The following is a 21,839-nucleotide window of genomic DNA, read 5'->3' as shown; positions in this document are numbered from 1 at the left end:
CATTACTATCTTCTTGAGCATAGAAACTTTTAATATTAAATTTTTTCCCTTTCTAAAATCTATTAGACTTATTCTATCCTTTCCCTCTAGACTAACTTTATTCTTTCTTATAAGTAAATTTGGAGGCATAATTCCCTACTCATCCATACTTGAAACACTTAAATGGGAGTTTTCCTTTATACTCACCTATACCCTTCTTTAATCTTCTGGCAAATTTCACCTCTTCTTCATTAGAATATGAACATGAAAATTCATTGTCTTCTGTAGGTTTCTCTTACTTAAAGACTACATCTCTGGTAGTTTACTTTTCTTTTCAAATTTTCATCTCGTATGCTATCAAGGAACCAAGCAGTTGATCCATGTTAAGATTCTTAGACTTGGTTGTCTCTTCTAGAACATAAACTTAGGATTAAACTTTCAAGGTAATGGCCTGAATATTTTTTGAACTATTACACTTTATGTGATTGTCTCTCTTAGACCCATCATGAAATTAACAAATTCGTCTACTCTTAGAAAGAACTTAGCAATAACTTCATCTTCATTCATTTTTAATTCCTCAAACTGCATTCTATATACTTGTAATTTTCCCAGCTTTACTTTGTCATCTTCTTCATGGATATTTTGTAGTTTATCCCAAATTTCTTTATTTGTTTTACAATATATTACTTTAATAAATTATGGTTCACATAATTCATTAAGAAGTGCATTCATAACTTTTGCATTAGTTTCAAATTCTAGTTTCGCATCTTTGTCATTAGTAGTTTCCTTTGGTTCTTCATACCCTATGATCACAACAACCCAGACTTCTACTCCAAGAGACATTATATATGTATTCATTCTCACTTTCTGGGAGGCATAATTTGTCGCAGTAAACATAGGGTATTTATTTGTTGAGCATCCTTCCTCATTAGCCATTCTACTGATTTAGGACATCCTTCCAGTTGTTAGACTGATACAAAAGAAATTTTTCTCTGATACCAATTGATGTATGTTTGGAAATTACTGAGAGGGAGGTTGAATCAGTAATTTTAAACTTCAAGTTTTGCTCAACTTAAATTTATTCTTATGAAGCTAATGAATTATGTATATGCTCATATATTATTGATTTTCTTTTGTGGTTACTAGAGAGAGAGACAATTGCAAATATACTTATTCAAAATTTAAGAACATTCACACAAGATTCAAGAAACAACACATGAAGGAACTAGATATAAGTGGAAACCCATAAGGGAGAAAACCATTATTTTTTGGTTGAAAGTGATGTGAAGGCAAGCTCCTACTTCCCAGTTACATTATATTTTTGTAGGTTCCAACATACAAGAGGTTGCTACCTCAAGGAAGCTCCGACTCCCACAAAGTTTTCTATAGGCTACAACCCACAAGAGGCTCCTACCTCAATAGGATACACCCTTTTATTTATCAAGGTACAACTTGAAAGGAGACTACTATCTCCTAATCACAAAACAAATTCAAGTTTTCTGATTTCCTGATATCAATTTTTGCCATCAAATTTGTTGCTCATCTTCTTTGCTTCTCTTCTTTAATTTTGTTCTTTTTCTGCTACTCTTCTCTTCTTCTCCTAACCAAAATATTTCACATGGACCCTCTCATACAAACTTATTCACATCCAAAAGTTATTTTCTCATTAAACAATGTATCATTTATAAGCATAACTTATAGGTTGTTTGTATTCTATTCAGGAATACAAAATGAGGAGTTGTCCCTTGGTCTTCTAAAGATGTTCACTCTGCCTCTTCATTTTCAAATTTTCAAATTATAAATTTCTAAAATAAAATAGAGTTGAAATAATATAGCTCGTTAGTGATGATTACAAGAGACAAATCTTTGAAAAAATTTCTGATATGTATTGGCTAGATTTTTCAAATTTGTACCATACATTGTTATGTTCAATGAAAGCATACATTTTCAACTTATGTCTCAATATATCATGTTCCATGTATTGTTTTAAAAGTAAGCCATTTTAAAAGTAAGCCATACTTCAAGATAACCAATCAACATATTTAATAATTATCCTTCAAAATGATCAACATGGTTAACAATGATCAACCTTTGCACTTGCAACAATGACATTCAACATAAATTAGCCTTAACAAAATCAATAGAAATAAGATCAATGACATCAAGCTTCCTCGACATGATTATTTGACATCAATGCCAACATTGCAACATGGACAAATGCCTCATCACATAATTTTCCCAATCCATGGTTTGATGGTTTATGGTGTAAGCCATGTGAAGGATTAGATGATTGATGCATGTCTTTGTAATCAAGCTTCGTGAATTGGATGATAGTGAATAACTACATTAACATTAAAAACCCTCATTCCTAATGATTACGTAATTTCAACATATCAATTGACTTCACTATTGTTCTCCCTTATTACATGGTAAAATGAAATTTTGGAAAGTATTTTGAATTCTTGTTTAAGTATAGCTATGATAGATGCTAAATACTTATATATGAGATCGAAGTTCAAGATAATATAACATGATTTTTTTCAAATCACTATCTACAATAAGAGATTGTATGATTTATTTATGTCTTACTTTCAATTCTTACAATAGATTGTAAGCTTTTAGTTGATTCTTGGGTGAGGTTCCAAGTTCCCATGTGAAGGTTTCATATGTTATTCCTCCAAGGTCTATGAGGAAACCCTCCCACCTCCCCCTTGACATTATCACCACCTTAGTCCATGATTGAGCATTTTTCCCATCAAATAAATTTGATATTGTTGTTAACAAATTTAGTTAAAGGATTGTATTCTTGACTATAATGTATTTTTAATGTTAAATTATGTTCAAAGACTTCATTAGTTTTTATTTTTATTTTCTTAGGTATTAAGTTTTCTTAATATTTATTGATAGAGGATCACCCTTGGCTAAAAGTTTTAATGATTGGAGCAAGAAAAAATGAGACAAGAAACTGGCAGAAAAGGTGTACAAATGTCTTTATATCATCATATCGATCTTATGCTATGAATTTATAATAAATAAGTTTGAATTTAATTCTAGATATATATCTCACTGATAGATCATCAGTGGATCATGGAAACACCTCATCAAAGACAAGGTTTACAACTCATATCAACATGTCCTCAAACTTTGTGATTGTCTGGGGTCTCACAATCTAACATTTACCCCATTAATCACAAGTCTAAATATTTGTACCAATAATTTGGATCATCTTCAATTTGAAATTGTTGAAGTTAGATCCAATGAAGATGTGCTTAAGAAACCACCAATATCTAGAAGTGAACAACTATTATGTCCGAGTGTTCCCATTCTTCCTAATTATCATCCCAATAATTGATTTGATTTATTTGAGGAGACTAGTTGCTATGATGGTATTATCAAATGATGAGTGAATTTTCATTATGATAAGATTTAGAATCTTGAAAGTTTGACTATCATCAATGATATTTGATATTCCCCTAGGAAAGAGCAAGCTAAGAAAAATTTCAATAGTTCATTCTTGAAAGGATCGAAGTTGGAGCTTTGGATTATTTAAGTGGTGGTTTTGTTGGTTGACCACTAACCATCTTCTATTGATATTAGTGGTTTCTATTTTACCACGAGCAATTTTAATTTAAACAATGTGGTAGTTTTGGATGACCATTAACCATTTTGATTTGAATAATGTGGTGGTTTTTAGTTTATCACTAACTATTTGCACTCCATCAATTTATTCCCCCCCTTAAAGGTGTGGGAGAGTTTCTTTTCATGAATATGTTGCCTCTCTTGAGGTGTGGAGAGTACCATCTTTGAATTTAGATAACATATGTAACTAGATTTGTTTTATGCCAAAAATAATTTGGAATTATTTCTTAATAGCTTTTTTATTTTTTATTTTCTTCATTTTTCGATATTTACCTCTAAGTTAATTAGATAGTAAGATTTATGCAACTTTCTTACTTTGGATTCCATCTCCAAGAATTTATCCATTCATAATTAAATTGTCTTCTTAACTTGCTTCTGGTTTTTGAATTTCTCTAATAAGTAACTTGTCTTTTCACAATAAAGACGAGGACAAAGATCAAAAGGCTGACTCTCCATGTGGCTAACTCTTTGAAAACGCCGGAATTCTGAATGTCTTCAAGAAATCCTACATTTGAAAAATAAACAATTTTGGATTAATTTGGACAATGTAAGTTGTTTCATTTGTCATAACCCATGTTTATTTTTATTGAATGATAACTATTATCAAGGTATGACAAACATATTGGAAATCTCTTGATGTTGTTCATTTTCTTCTTCACACTTGTTTTTTTTTTCTATCATTATGTGTTGCTTTTTGTGACTTATATTCAACCATTGTTTCCTTCATGAATTCACTACATCATCCATATTCATCAGGTCTTCTATATCACATTGAGCATCAAACACCTATATTATATCTTATGTGTCATGAGTTACATCAATCTTTTGTATGATTTCATTTGTATCACATCGTTCATCAAACTATTAGATACGATCCTCTATATCATATGTTGTATCAATATTCTATAGTAGATTTTATTTGTGTCACAATTTAGATTAACCTTATGGATGAGTTCTTATGTATCACAAGTTGCATTAATATTTTGTATGAGATACTATGTATCACAAATTTCATCAACCTTAGCTGCAAATGTTGCATCAAGCATGTCATCATTTTATTTTTTATTTTCTCTTAATTTTTTTGAAGTGCATCAATCAATTGATCCTTCATCTCTATTTAACTTTGAAAATCATGCATTCATTGTACTATATCAACCAAGTGATAAATTATGTTTTTTTATTATCTATATTCTATTCAAGTGGTTTAATTTGATTGCAATTCATGGTTGTACTCTTGCAAATCCTTGATTTCCTAAGAGTTTTTTTGTAAATGTTTCCTTGCATTGTGAATTTTCTCATGCTCACTTGTCACACTTGCTTGTGCTCTCTTTCTTACACTGTTTCACTTATGTCACACTCATTTGATTGTAATTCACCTTAGGATGTTTGGTACTATGATCATGCACCCTAAAGTGTGATTTTTACATGACCTCCTTAGTCAATTTTGGGTTGGTCTTGATAATGAATTTCACACTTAACTTTGAAAGGGTTTGGGGTTTTTCCATTTTTTCAATTAATCAATTCAGTTATTCAAATGATAAAAATATTGAACAACAATTTTATGTCCTATTATATTATTTTAATTCCCAATTGTACAATCCACCATTATCCTTTATGAGCACATAAGCATTGAGTGTTTGATTTTGTTTTCTCAAATAAAGAATAACATGAAATACTAATCTCAGTACAACATCAAGCACAACATTTTCATACACCATTACATAAGTACGAAGTACCTATGACCCTCTTATTCAATTTCAAGGTGGTCTACAACACATTAGTGCAAAAAAAATGATTTTTTAGCAAATATAAGTTGCAATAAATCTGATTTATTTTTATTAATGAAGAGAAGAGCATATATCATGCTTGGAAAGTAAACCTTTCAAATGATTTTCCTACCTAAATCAATATTCCCTTGTGATTTCAAAGGATAAAACAATTATCCTAAGTAATATAGTTTTTAGTGAAATTGATGAAACCAGGATACAAGCACAATTCACAAATTTACAAATAAATAAAACATAATTGGTCACATGGATGATACACTATAGTAAGTGAATGATATTCAAAGTCAAATGGATATGAAGGATCAATTGATTTATGCACTTCAAATAAACTTAAGAGGAAAACAAAGATCGAATTGATGGCATCCTTAATGTAACATCTACAACTAAGGTTAAAGCAATTTGTGATAAAGAGGATCTCATACAAAAGACTAATGCAACTAGTGATACATATGGACTCATTTAGAAATTTGATGTAATTTGTGGCACAAGGGAGCTACTAGAGAAGATTGATGCAATATGTCATATGGATGAAATCATGCAAAAGGTTGATTCAACTTATGACACACAAGACATAATATAGGTGGTTGATGCTCATTGTGATACAAGAGACCTAATGGATATGGAATCATGTAGTGAATTGATGAAGGAAAAAATGATTGAAGATGAGTCACAAGAAGAATAACATAATGACAACAACAACAATAGAAACTGTGAAGAAAAAAAAATAACCAAGAGCTCCAACTAATTGGTTCAAATCTATTTTTTTAATTTGTTAAAATACATGAGATTGTCGAGGGCTAAGTCCATCGAGCTATCAAAGATAGTTAAAAATGCTTTCTGAGTGAACATTATTTCATTGATAAATACTAAGCATCTCAATGTCATGTTCATTGGAATGGATAAGACAACCTAATGGAATTAATAGAAAAGGAAAGTGTATATATATATATATATATATATATATATATATATAGATATATAATTTTATGTCACTAGTGGAAGGTAGAAAAATTAATGGTTTATATGGAAACGTGAAGTGAAAAAAATTAATAAATGCTATATCTGATATCAATTAGTAGCTTAGGAAATTAAATAAGTGTGTAGTGACACCATTATACTACTGTTTTGTTGTAACATCATGTTGCTTCTATATTGTTGCAACACTACCACATTGTTACATTGATGTGACACGATTGTTGCAACACTGCCCTACTGTTATGTTGTTACGACACCATTGTTATGACGTTGTTGCTACAACACCATTATGTTGTTATGTTGTTGTGACACATTTCCTACAACGCCACCTTGCAATTTTGTTGCTATAAAATCAATATTACTCTACGCTACATCTTTACTGAATAATGTGGATCATGAATCATAGCAATTCTACAAGTCTCAAAGGGTTTGTGATGAATATGTGGACTAGTTGTGTGAAGAAGTAATGATAATCTAGGGAACCAAACAAATAAAAAATAATTAGCTGGTGAACTGAATGAGGAAATGATGATTGGTTGGGGAGTCGAATCGCCATGAATGTTCAACATCTGAAGGAATGATGGCTAAACCGTAAAATGAATAAAAAATCTAAACCACTATGCTGGTTCATACCTCAAATTGTTATTTAGGGGTGTGGAACAGATAAGAGAAAGGCAGAGATGGGGTCGCTGAAATAAGGAGGAAGAGTTGGAGAGACTAAACCATAAAGGAAATTTTGAAGCTGGAAAACGAGGCTAGAATAGAGGAGAAGCAATTTTTTTTTATTCTAGTGTAAAACAAAAAATGTTTATGCTAAGGAATAACACAAATAGAAATGTACATTGAATGTATGAATAAATTTTGTTGCATGAGAATAAAAAATGAAAATTTTGATGTTGTATCTTATCTTGTCTCCTATGATTTTTCTCAATTTCCTCATTGTATGTGTTAGATTTTTATTTCTATTGTGCTAGCATATCTATAGCTATGTATGTTATGGTCATAGATCAGATTCCTATAGTGGTTGTGTATAGGCTATAAGGTCCTTCTATGTCATGTGATATTATATCTTATTTAAGCTCTTGATATTGGTTTCTTCATAGTGCTTTGGTAGTGTGTGGTTGTGGTTGAAATCGCAAGGGGTTTTTCAATATAATTGTTGGATTCTAAGTTGTGAGAAGCCAAGCCCAAATAAGGACTATGAATGGTACTTAAGTTGAGGGACACAAGATAATTTATAGGAATTCCACCATGTAGAGAAGGAGTAGCATGAGGGAGTGTTAAAAATTGAGAATTAGAGGAATTGAGAAGAAGAATAGAAGATTTGGAAAGTAGAAGACCTAAGGATGTTGAAGTACACTAAGAGTTAGAAGATGAAATTAAAGATGAAGGAAATTTTGAGTAAGTGAACCTAGAAAGACACTTGATATTTTTTCTAAAATATAGAGGTAGCATAAAAGTGGAAGTTTCATGTTATGATGGTAGTTTGAAGACTGGGACTCTCCTTGCTTGCATATGAGAGCTTGGAAGGTACTTTGAGTACAAGAATTCTCAAGACCAAAATAATGTTTTTTTTTTCGATGTGAAAGTTAAAGGATTATGTTTCACATTGGTGGGATATGTTACAAAATGACAAGGTAGACAACTGGCATGAGAAGGTTAGAACATGGAGGAATATGGTGAAGAAAATCAAGAAGAAATTCCTACCTACTGATTACCAATAAATTTTGTTCAAGAAAGCACTTAACCTAAGGTAGAAGGAGTTTAATGTTTGACAGTACATAGAGGAACTTTTCAAGCTATCACTGACGTCAAGGATTAAAGAAATAAAATTTCAAAGAGCGATGAAATACGTGAATGGATTAAAGTATTAGATTCAAGATAAGATGGCCAAAAATTTATTTCATAGGATGAACTTATCAATTTTCCTTAAAGGTGAAAGAGACTGTTAGAAATATGTTTTCGTTGATGGAAAAGGTGATGACAATGATGTAAAAGGCAAATAAGACGATGGGAGATTGTTAGAATATGTTGGCAATGGAGGTTGATCAGGGATCAATATTTCAGCTAAAAAGGAAAGTTCTCAGAATTGCTTCAGACCTAAGTGACTGGATAGAGTTCGTCTCCAAGATTCTAATGCCATGAATGGTTCGAAAAGCCGACACCATATGCAAAAGTTAGAGCTTTTGAAAGTTTGGTAAAAAGAAAAACCCCCATGTGACCAAGCGCCCGAACCAGGAGCTAGGGGCCAACTGTTAAGCGGGATTAGTGCGCCACTAATCAATTTAGCATTTAATTAATTCGTATTGTCAAAATTTATGGTGGAGCCACTAAATCCGGAACTTCCACCAAACTTGGCGGACTTAACTGGGGTCTCTCCAGAGTTAGCGGAGGTTTTCTTGGAAAAACTGTTTGAGCCATAACTTACTCAATTCTCAACCAAATTTCGAAAATGAATAGTCATTTTTGGCTAATTGGCATGCTGAGAACTCATTGGAGTATGTTTCAAAGGAAGAAAAGGTCATATACAGGTGGTTTTGGTCACTTGAAGATTTTTGAAGCCTGGGGCCACCAGGCGTTGGAGGCCATTCCCAGAGTAGCTGGTAACCAAATTGAGTAAAAGAATAGTCATTTCTGATAGATTTTAATGTTTTAAATTTATTGGAATAGGTACCAAGAACATTGGATGCATGTAACAACAATTTGAGCACTATTGAAGCTAATACAAAGGCCCACACTATGAAGCTGGACCAAGGAGATGTAGCCCGGGAGGGGTGAACTACTTCAACAAAAAAATGTGTATGAAATATGTTAATTGTGCTTGCTGTGTTTTTATATGCTTCTATTCAGCCATTTAAATTAATGCTTTTAAGTTCATGAAAAACACTAAGTTTCACCAAGTTAGATGAATTGACAATCGCATGCTCATGGATAAACTCTTTATGGATAAGCAAACCAAAGCAAAGAAAATTTTATATCTAGAAATGGTATCAGCACAACATTAACTAGCAATCAAATTTAGATCAGAGGTGCTCACTGATGTCAAGTAATTAATGTCATGTGTTGATATGTTGTTACTTTTAATGGCGGTGTATCCAAATTAAAGGTAATGAAATCGAAAACGCAGAGAAGGCTGCAAAAAGAATGAATATCAACACATTTATGGAAAATGTGTTGCAAAGATTAGATGTTTCTAAGACAATTGGTGAACAATAATGGTGGATCTAAAGATGCAGAGACTTTGGAGTCATTTATTATATAGTAATTCACCTCAAATGTAGTTGGAAACCAATCAAATGGAAAGGGATCTGAAGGGGATTTCCAATGGTATGTGGAAGTTCATAAATGGCCCCATGGATTGAAAGTTATTGCCAGTCAAAGGAAAGAACCCCTAAAAGTCAAAGTTCGAGACTTAATTTGGTGGAAGATCCTTTGGAGCTAGTTTAGTTTAGCGGAGCCTTTCATCACGGCGGCTAAAGGAGGACTAGGAAGACGTGGAGCATACAACAAAGTGGTGAAAATAACATTTATTGGATAATGGTGGAGCCCCTTATATCAAATCATCCTAGGGGAGGTAGCTAGAAGGAAATTAAAAGGATGCACAAAGGAATGCCAAGGAAGACATAACTTTGGGCGGAGTCAAAAATAAAGACAAGTAGATTTATTGGCTAAGGTTCAATGCAGGAGGTCCCCACTATACAAATTAGCTCACAGAGGCCTATCTCAGAAAAAATAAAGATGCACATAGAAGGTGAAGGCCCATAATGCTAAAATACTGAACAATGTGGTAACAACATAGAAATGGGCAAAACCGTTATAAGATTTACAAAATAAATTAACACAAAACATAATGGCCTAGACCACTTTCTCTCTCCTCTCAAGGAGGACATGTGGAAACATTTGATTGGTTGGTGATGATGCCAACATGACGTATAGGGAGGACACGTGGCATGTATATTTCACCTTTTTGGGTAGCCTAATGGGCCAAATATTGGTGACACATATCACCATTCTAAAGGTGCCACATGGTAGTGTTTATGTAACCATGATATCATCCAGTAGGTTTTATCCCGAAATGTTTTAGCTGTGCACATGCATAGTTGTAAGATGAAGAGTTGTTAGGTGTATGTAGTTGACAACTCAACTCGACATGCGTTCAGTTGGTCCACAAGAACAAGGGTAGTACCCACTAGGATATCTCATCCTAATTTCCTGGATCCTAGAGGTAACATAAGCGAGCATAAAAGAGGAACATTGGTTTAACTAGGCACCTGTATGTGGTGGAAGTTGCAACAGAGCCAAGCACTAACATAAGGCAGAAAGGCAGACCCACATTCACACGTAATCCTGGAAGGTAGACCCTGGAGGTGTTTATGAAATAACACTAGGGAAAATAAGTCAGGGGCTAAAAGCACAAGCACTATAATTAGTTCTATGTGGCATGATAACCAATAACATGGGATATTTGTAAAGATGGTTAAGCCCTTAGGGCTTGGAACAAAATTAGGCCCAACGAACTAATATTTGGTAACATTTTATATTAAAGCATTTGGGGCTATATGGAAATAAGAGCGCAGAGTTTTACAATATGTATATTTAGTCGAATTTTTATAAGTCCTTTGCACTTTTACATGAAAGGAGTTGGCAACGTGATTTGGCATTTGCACCAAACATAACAACACTTCCAAATCTGGAAAAGAAATACATGAATAATTTTATAGCGACATGGATGGATTAAGAGGAAGAGTTGGTAGTTCAACCAAAGTTGGAAATCGCTAAAATCAGAAGAACTTATACTAGATCCTGTAACTCAATAGAATTGAGGAAAACAATAGCATAACTCGGTTCTTCTCAGGAAGCAATAGAGAAAAGTTTGATGACTTAAAGAGCATGTATTTAGAAGAATCAGTTGAAGAAAGAGAAAGATGCAAATAGAATATTCATGTAAGAATTCAAGTGAAATATAACAAAAGCTTCAATTCCAAAAATATCAGTCCAAGTTCCTTTATAAGCATAATCAAATTTGCATAGTGAGTGGAGTGTGCACAAATAAAAGCATGCTGGTTGGAAGAGGTGTGGGAAAGGTTGTTGGTGAAACCTGATGCATAATGTGAGTACGCATCAAGGGTGAATCAAAGATTAGATTTGATATCTAAAGTGGTTAAATTATTCAGATTGTTTGAATGATGTTTTGATGAGGAGGCCTTTATGGTGATATTTGAAAATTTCAAAGGATTGATTTTGTTGATATACTTGGTGATTTGTTCAGTAATCAGGGAATTGTTGAACATGTTTTAATTGTGGTTTTGGTGTGTAGTTGAGTTAAGAAGTTTATTTATTTATGAATTAAACTGGCCTATTGATTTTTGTTTGAAAATGGATGAAAGATGGATCAATAGGGCCAACATGTGGTAGCTTTCATTCCAGTGGAAAGAGTACCTTTCAACAGTGGCTGATAAATGAACAGGGATAAGAGTCCCTTTCAAAAGTGGCTAATAAACGTGTTATCACTCTATAATTTCTTAAGACTATGAAAGAAACCCAAAGGTAACCACAGAACCTCTTTTAAGCTTAGAAGCTCCCTTCTAAACTTAGAGAGGGATCCCTCTATTGGATTTAGATTTGTTATTGTAGGATTTTAGGCTAGTTACTAGGTTCAGAATTTGGTTTTTTGAAATGTTTGGTTGAAACTGCAAGGAAAGGCCAATGGATAATGGAGTCAAAGTCTTAGGGTGATCAAATACATAAATATCAGAATAGATTGAAATAGGCCAAGGTAGGTAGGCTATTGGATCTTTGAATCTTTGTGGAGTGAAAGGGAGGAAAAGATTTAGATTCAACTAAACATAGAGAATTTTAACATGAATTCTATATTTAATCCCAGTTTGAAAACATATATATTTCTTATAAGCCAGGATAGGGTGTAATTAAACAAGTTCAACCCTTCATCTTCTTTTAAGCAATAAAGATAAGAAAGACATATGAAAAACAAAGATAGAACAAGTTTACAAGAGAAAAGACATCACCAATTTGCCTGACACATGAACCTTGGAATGATCTTCTGTATTAATGAAATTGTCACTTTTAGCTCAGTGAACAACTTTACATTAAAGTGTTCTTTCTTGATACAAGTCCCAACATTTGTACTTATAATTATGAAGTATTTATACAAAAATTATCAAAAATATCTTGATTGGAAATATCAAGATTTTTACAAAATATCCTAAAACAATTTACAAAAATAGAGCAGAAATGTAGGCAACTAAAACTATTTTAGTCCTATGGAACTATCTTTGAGGATTGTTGGTGATGACTCGACCTGAAAAAATGTTTCTTTGTTATTGAAGGTGAAAAGCTATTTTACCCAAGTCGCTGACACAATTTGTCCCATTCGTTTTCATCTGGAGTGGAGAATTTAACAAGCTTTGTATAGGCTTCATCTACCCCCTTGTACTTTTTAAAAGTAGGCTTGAAAATGAATAAGTGCTTTATCTCATGTTTGATAACCAAATCAAAATCCAAATCTTCCATGAAATATTTTCCTTTGATGCTTCCTTTGATAGTGGAAATTTTGACTTATCCATGGCTATAGTATACAACTTCTTATGATAATCATCTAACCTGATCAACTTCTCTCCAATTCCTATCAAACCTGGCAACCCCTTCAAATTTAGCACATTGAATTTTCTGTGGAACTTTTGACTGTTGGACTCTAAATTGTGGCACTTGTTTTCTAGCTGAAACATAAGGTTCCTTTTTGTGAGGACCTTCCTCGCCTCTAGAATTGTTTCTTTCTTGTCTGCAATTTCAAACTCTTCTAATTCCTCTTTGGTCTTTGAATTCAAAATCCTGATCAGAGTAGTGGCTTCACCTAGCTTTTGTCCTAGATCTTCTTTCACTTCTTCAATGACTCCTTTAGATCTCTATACTAATTAATCCTCCTCGAAAGTGATCTCAATAGAGGGCCATATTTCAATCATGGCCTCCTTTATTTCTATCCAAATACTCTCTTTTGCCTGTGCCAGTGTTTGTGCCATTACAGACTCATTCTCCAACTGTTCAATTTTCTGGGTTAACTTATGAGTATTTTGCAGTTCTGTTAGGTACACACTATCAATTTTCAACTTTTGTTCCTGGATATTATTTAACTGAGTTTTCATCTTCTCAATTTCCTATCCTCTGATTGATAGGCCATCCATTGCTTTGATTAGTTCTTCTGAAGAATCTGTAGATTATGCCTCAATTGTGATGGTTGTTGAAGTGGATGCCCCTGTTTGCTTATGTAGGTGCAATAGGAACTGCTATGAGTGGAATGGCTACCAATTGTGTTGACTATTCTCTTTCCTTTAACAATTTCTCCATCTCAACCTCCATTTCTTTGATTTATCCACTTTACTCAATAATAATTCTAAACATGTCTTCCTTTTCCTTCTCTAACTGTCCAACTTCCTTAGTCTGTGGGTCTTCTGTGGAGGGAAGCTTGTGCTACTTTCTGAGTGCTGCAATATCAACATTTCTCCTTCTGATAATATCCTCTACAAATTTAACATTGCTGGGATCATATCCCAGTTTAATTACTAGATCTTCTAAAGACTTGATTTTTGTGTCTTTATCCAAAGAAGATATTTTCTCTAATTTGAGCTGGGACTGAATGTTGTTAATTGAAGCTTGCAGCCTAGAATATGACATTTCTGAAGTCGTCAAGGTCGAGTACAACATCTATCGTATTTTCTTATGCAGGTCTATTTGATCAATTGGATGAATTTGATCAGTATTGAAGGAAAAGATTGATTTCTTGTAATCTTCTGGAGTTTTTGGGAAAGGGACCTCAGCCTATAGGAAGGCTATCTTAATTTTTCCTTTCTCCGTGTCAAATACATCAAGTAGCCTATGTTGTGAGGATGTTATCTTCTTCCAAAACTGTGTATAAGTTGTAGCTTTTGGCATCTCATTCTTCTTTTTAATTTCTATATACTTAGCAAATATATTTGGTTCAGCTTGGTCATGAAACAATTCCCCTGACTGAGAGGTATCTAGTGGCTCATGGGAGGCCGAAGAGGATGGAGATACTACAAAAATATCTTTATTCCTGGTAAAAGTATTGGGACCTGTCAAAATAATAGTGGTCTATACATTTTCCTCTTGAAAGGATTCTTCTATTTGACTGGTCTTTTGTCTGTTCTTGTAAATTTTGAAATCCTTTCCCTAGATTTCTGTGACTGAAGGGGAAAGGTCTTCCCTTGGCCTCTTGTCATGATTCTCCTATGGTGTAGGAGTTAGAGCGGTAGTTGTGGAGATTACCTACTCTTCTACCTCCTACAAAGTGTTTTCCAACCATTGATCCTGGTTCATGTATTTTTCAATCTCTGGATTGGGAATGTGAATGTAGGGAGTAGTCTTCAGTTCTATTCTTAGCTTTAGAATCATTCCCAAGGGGTCATATGACTAGGTGAAACTAAGTTTGAAATTAATTTCCTTTAGGAGGATGTCTGCTTCTTTAGCTGCTGCCTTGGTATTGCAGATGAAAGGTCTCACCTGTGTTTTAATCTTAAATTGGGATTTCTTCTTTGCTCCCACAAAATGTAGCTCATCCATGTTTATCATCTGTCTGATATAGTCTAATGGGAAAATTCTCATTGGGACAAAATTTGACAACCTGTAAGGTGGAAATTCACACCCATACACCCTGATTTCTGTGTAATTCTGGTACAAGTACCAATCACCTATTTTGGTCTGCTCACTAAGATGAAGAAACCTTTTGATATCAAGTCCTATCCTTGGTTCAACGTTACTATCTAATAAGCAAGAGACTTTGTATAAAAACTGATCAACATACTCATTGAAGGTAAACTCATTGGAATGCTTCCTTACTAAGGAAGTCCAATGAATCAATGGTTGAGCATTTCCTTGCTCATTGTTGGGTGTGTGTTATATTCTTTCCACGACTAGCCCCACACGTAGGGGGGGGGGGCAATAATGCCCCCTATTCATTGTGCCTGATGCAACCCCCCCCCCCTGGCCCCCGATCAGGGGGTTTGAGGGGGGCGGTAACCCCCCTCTACGGGGTCCGGGGCAACGCCTCAGGCAAATTTGTTTTTGGACCCTATATTAATTGGGAGAACCTACCTATGGTTTTGTGCATTGTTTTCACACATGGTTTTGGGCATGATGGTTTTCTGCCCATGGTATTTTGTAGATCTGGTTAAGGGAATTATGATTATGTTCTTATCTAGGTTTAATGGATTGGGGTTTATGAATTCTTCGACATGTACATATGTGTATTATAATAATGAAAGGAATATAATGAAAAATCAATTCTAGTAGTCCTAGTTTTGGGACCCAGGGGAAAATCTTTGTGTATATCTATTTTATGTTTCATGCTTTTGCCATTGTTTATTTTCTGTTTTTAGAATTCGTATGCAGGTAATTTCTGTACGGGGTTAAAAATTACATTTGGTATCATAGTTGTTTTGGATTCAAGGTGATGCCTTTGTTGCTGAGGGGCTTTGCTCAGGCCTGTGGTAGACCCTATCAGTGGGAGATCTACAGGATCGATTCATGTGGTGAAAGAAGATGGCAAGTAGTGGAAAGATAGAGATTGAGAAATTTAATGGTTAGAGTTTTGAGTTGTGGAAACTCAAGATGGGGGATTTGCTGGTGGATAAAGATCAGTGGATCACAGTAGATCTAGGTACTAAACCAATGTCAATGTCAGTTGAAGACTGGGCAATGTTGGATTGGAAGGCAAAGAAAATAATATGGTTGTTTCTCTCAGATTCAGTATTGTTGAATATATCAGGGGAAGCTTCGGCGAATGCTTCGTGGGACAAGTTAGGGACTTTGTACCAATCTAAGTCTCCGGTGAATGAATTATTCCTACAGAAAAACATATATAACCTAAGGCTGAAGGATGGAGACTTGGTAACAGCGCATCTGAATGCCTTCAATACTGTGGTAAGCCAGTTGTTATCTGTTGATACAAAAAATTTAGATGAAGATAAGTGCATTGGTTTGTTGTGTTCTCTACCAGATTCATGGGATAGTCTGGTTGTTGTAATAGGTAACAATACAAATGCCTTGTAGTTTGATGAAATAGTCTCATCCTTGTTGTTGGAGGAGATGTGATGGAAAAAACGGAGGGCCAAAATGGTGATGCCTTATCTGTATGAGGAAGGTCCCAGAACAGAAATTAAAAAAAAATAAAAAAAAATAAAAATCCTCAGTTCGGAGATCTAAATCTAGAGGTAGATATAAATCTCTAGGAAAACCTGTAAAGGTGTGCTGGAAATGCAGAAAGGAATGGCACTTCAAAAAGGATTGTAGATCTAAATCTCCTGAGAAAGGGAAGGGATCTGATGATGCTCCTTCTGTAGAGGCAAAAACCACCTCGAATGAAGGTGGGGATGTGTTCTTGGCTTATTCTTCAATTACACATGTAGATCATGAGGCATGGTTGATTGACTTAGGTGCATCCTTTCACTTCTTTCCCCACAAGGAGTGGTTCTGCGAGTATGATAAATATGATGGTGGTGATGTCTTCTTAGGGGATGACAAGAAGGCTGTAATCATTGGTCATGGAAAGGTAAAGTTGAAGTTTGAAGGTGGAAGGATTTCAACACTTCCGAGTGTTCTACATATTCCTGCATTAGCCAGAAATCTGATTTCTATAAGTAAGTTGGATGATTCAGGTGTAAAAACAATGTTCGTGAAAGATACCTACAAGATGGTTTGTGGAGCACTGGTATTAATGCGAGGAGCTCAGATTGGAACTCTATACAAGCTTCAGGGTAGCACTTTTATTGATGGGTGCAACAGTTCTGTGGTTCTTGAAAGTGGAGCAGAAAATCTAGTGGTCTCTAGAGAAAAGACCATGCTATGGCATCAAAGAATTGGAAATATTGGAGAGAAGGGCCTTCGAATACTTCATGGTAATGGTATGGTAGACGGTATGTCTAATTTCTCTATGGATTTTGATTTCTATGAAAATTGTATATATGGGAAGTAGAATCAGGTGAGTTTCCCCTTTGGTGCTAAGAGGGCTTAGAGCTTGTGCACAGTGATGTATTTGGACCTGTGTCGGTTCCATCAATGGGTAAGTTTGTGTACTATGCATCATTTATAGATGAATTCTCAAGGAATACATGGATATATTTCCTCAAGAATAAATCTGAATTCTTTGACATGTTTAAAGAATTTAAGGCTCTGGTGGAAAATCAGACAAAGAAGAAGATAAAGGTGTTGAGGACAGATAACGGTGGAGAGTTTTGCAAGAAGGAATTTGAATATTTCTGTAAGAATAAGGTATAGCATGACATAAGAATTCTCCATACACACCTTAGAAAAATGGAGTTGCAAAAAGAATGAACAAGGTGTTGATGGAAAGGGCAAGAAGCATGCTCAGTGGTGCCATGTTAGGATAAGAATTATGGGGAGAGGCAGTGGACACTGCATGTTACCTAGTCAACATATCAACTTCATCAACGTTGGAGGGTAAGACTCCAAAAGAGGTAAGGACTGGTAAGAGACCCTCTCTTTAACATTTTAGGATTGTTAGATGTGATGCATATGTACATGCTCCAAAGGAGAAAAGAACCAAGTTGGATAGTAAATCTAAAAGGTGCATCTTTATTGGGTATAAGGATAGTTTAAAAGGTTATAAGCTTTGGAACCTAGAAACAAGGAAGGTTGTGTACAACTATGATGTGGTGTTTATAGAGGTGAAATATGTTATTAAACATGAAGTCCTACTAAAGGAACCTAAGAAGATAGAGTTTGAGCTAAAGGAGGAGGAATCAGACTCTGCAGCAGAAGAAGAATAAGAAGATGAAGAGCCACAAACTCTAGCTATGAGAAGATCAGTTCAAGGAAGAAGGAAGCCAGAAAGGTATAGCCCAACTTCTTTTTGCTCAAATTTTTCTTTATCTATTACTGATGATGATCCCAAAACTATCAGGGATGAAGTAGATTCAGAGGATGGAAAACTTTGGAAAGAGGCCATGGCTGATTAAATGGCGTCTTTGCACAAAAACGAGTCTTGGGATCTAGTGGATTTTCTGACCGGAAGGAAACCCATTGGCAACAAATGGATGTTTAAGAAGAAGATGAATGTTGAAGGTAAGGTGGATAAATACAAAGCTCGGTTGGTAGAAAAAGGTTATTGTTGGTCATCAGAATTGCATTATTTTTAACCTCCATTTTACCCAAAACACCCTACATAAGCCTTGTGTTTTACCCTTAGAACCTATTTATTCCTACACTTCTTCTAACCCTTGCACTTATTCCTGCATGTCTTTCATGATTTTCGCTATTAAGGGTTATATGAACTTAATTAGTAATTAAAAAGATTAAATAGCCTATTTTCCTTTGCAACTTACATATTTTCTTTCCTAAGGTATTTTGATAGAGCGAAAGTATTAATCGTTGTGTAAGATGGGGTTCGTGCAGGATGATTCTTGTACTGTCTATGTTCTTGTACGCACGACAGCTGGTAACATCGACACGGTTCATTGCCGAAGTTCACTACAACTTAGAAACCTACGCACATTCCTCGCCAAAAGATCAACAACACTCTGTTGGGCTTGAAGTGTTTGGGAAAATACGAGATATGGAAGCCAGGGTTTCGACCAGATTCCCCTGATTTAGTCTTTTTTTCAAATAGTTGAAGCCTAAGATTATACTTTTGTTTGATTTCTGTTGCGGCCATGAGCCGAATGATGTATATTTAATAGGGTTTCTAGTAGAACTAGGTAGCGATACTCTGGAGAATTTTTGGCTTATACTGTAATTTTTGTATCGCCATACTTCTAGGATGGATCTAGTAATCCACGATGTACATTTGCAATTACTGAGTTTAATACAAGGAGTTATGTTAGTTATTCATTTCCTATTCTAATATTTATGTGATGCATTATTCGAGCATTTGATTTTCTAGATCTTGTAACAACAAAACAAGTTGGTTGGCTAGGGCCCATCCAATCCAACTCATTCTCCTTCTTTCGTATGGTGTGTTAGATATATTTCCTTATGCAGGGTTGGAGTAAGAAGTATTTCACCTTTTTATGTAGCTAATAGATCTTTGTCTTCTTCATAAACCGTGTGACTCAGATCCAAGGTGTGAAGGTGTGGGTGTGCTCATTTATTGAAGATTGTAGTAGAATTTCTTTCCTTTGATGTGTAGTTTTCTTTCTACAAAGGGTGTGTTTCATTTTACTTGCACCAGTGTGTTTTATTTCTGCAAGTGACAGTTGCTTCTGCAAGGGTGTTTATTTTTGCAAGTGGATTCATTTTCTTTATGCAAGTGTGTTTCATTTCTGAGTATGCAAGTGAGTTTTCTTTAACTTGGGGTTAATTTATTTGTATTTCCCTCAATGTTAATGAAATTTTATCTATATTATGACGATCTGTGACTCTGCTCATTTTCTTGTGGGAATAGTTTAGCTCAACACTGGAATTTAGTGAAGTAACCTTTGAACTAAAACCTCTATTCAGTAAAAGTGTGGATCTGGTTAATATCACGACAATCATCTAGGAAAGAAGGGATGCTTTGTATTTAAAGTAGTTAATCATTTTCACTTGAAGAAGCTTTCTGTTGTAGTAGATATTTCTTTGGCTTTTGAAAAGAATTTCACTTTCAAATGAATAATTAGATAAGGAGTCTTTTGATTATATGCGATTATTTCCTATGCTTTGGATTACCTTGCAAATTAATTTCTAGTTAGCACACTTTACATTTTATGCAAGTGGTTTGGAAGCTCAGTATATGAATATTGATTTCTTAGTACAGGAATCTCTATCTCGGTACAGGAATTGATACCCTGGTACAGGAACAAAGAACCCTCGTATAGGAACACAAAATTCTTGTATGAAAGCCAAAATAATCAGTGCAAGAATAGAACATACTTCCGGTACAGGAACATCATTTTAGTACAGGTATATCGTTCCAGTGCAGGAACTCTATTCTAGTACGGGAACGCTGTTGTAGTGCAGGAATGATGATTCAGACCAGGGAGAAAAACTTGTAACAAAGACAAATGCACTTCACAAGCTAATTATTTCTCTGTCTTATGACTGCACTGAATTTAGTCTCAGATATCTGATTTTCTTTTAGGATTGTTTATGCTCATTTGAAATTATTTTCATTGAGTTTTTGGAAAGTATTTTTCTTTTGATTCCGGCACCAAAATTCTTTTGGTATTATTTTATTTGTAATCATTTGATTCATCAAATGAAATTAGGGAAGATAGCAACAAATTTGGTGAAAGTTTATACCATTAATCTAGGCATTTCTTGTGCTATGCCTCTAAGCTTATGTAGCCTCGGGTTGAAAATTAAGTGTTGAAGGAGTTTCCTGAACTACAACTTGAGCACCCAGCAGTTATTCCCAGGTGTAGGGAATTGATTTGGTGATATTGTTTCTCATGTTGCCATGGCATCTTCTATTAGATTACTTTTATATGTTGCTACTTCTTTTGAGTTTGAGGTAGAATAGATGGATGTGAAGACAACATTTCCTTACGAGGATATGGAAGAAGAGATCTACATGAAGCAACCTGAAGGCTTTGCGATGAAGGATAAGAAGGAACTGGTATGCAGGTTACAAAAGTTTCTATTTGGGTTAAAAAAATCATCAAGGGTGCAGTATCAGAAATGTGATACATATATACAGGGACTTAAATTCACCAGAAGCAAAGCAGATCATTGTGTGTATTTTAAATTAATTGGTGACCGTGTTATTTATTTGGTCTTATATGTGGATGATATATTGTTGATTGGAAATAACAAAGAAATTATCCAGGAATTAAAGACCCAATTATCCTCCAAACTCGACATGAAAGATCTTGGTGCTACAAACTATATTTTGGGCATAGAAATTAAACAAGATCGGGAAAAAGGGAAGCTCTAGTTAAACGAAAGGAAGTATGTCGAGACAATATTGCAGAGGTTTAATATGCAGGATAGTAAACCGATGAAGGTTCCTATTCCCGTCGATGTAAAGTTATCTGTTGAACAGTGTCCCAAGACATAAGAAGAGGAAGAGGACATTTCATGTGTTCTTTAGGCAAGTGCAATCGGTAGCCTGATGTATGCAATGGTCTATACTGGACCAGAAATTGCACATGCAGTAGGAGTATTGAGCAGGTTTATGTCAAAACTAGGGAAGGATCATTGGACAACAGTGAAGCAGGTTTTCAGGTATTTGCGTGGCACTAGCGATTATGGTATGTGCTACCAAGGAAGACGAGGATTGGAAATAATTTTGAACGTTCGTGGTTTTTTTTATGCGAACTAGGATGGAGATTTGGATTAGAGAAGATCAACAAGTGGGTATGTGTTTAACCTATTTGGAGGTGTGGTTAGTTGGATGAGAAAGAGATAGTCTGTAGTGGCACTTTCAGCTACAGAGGTAGAATACATGGCAGCCACTCATGTAAGTAAGGATGCAGTTTGGTTTCAAATATT

This window comes from Pinus tabuliformis, chromosome 2_2, assembly GCF_031772625.1.
Source record: "Pinus tabuliformis cultivar Carrire ecotype Pingquan chromosome 2_2, CPIR1, whole genome shotgun sequence".
In the NCBI taxonomy this organism is placed as follows: Eukaryota; Viridiplantae; Streptophyta; class Pinopsida; order Pinales; family Pinaceae; genus Pinus; species Pinus tabuliformis.
Note: the sequence above shows the minus strand (reverse complement) of the source record.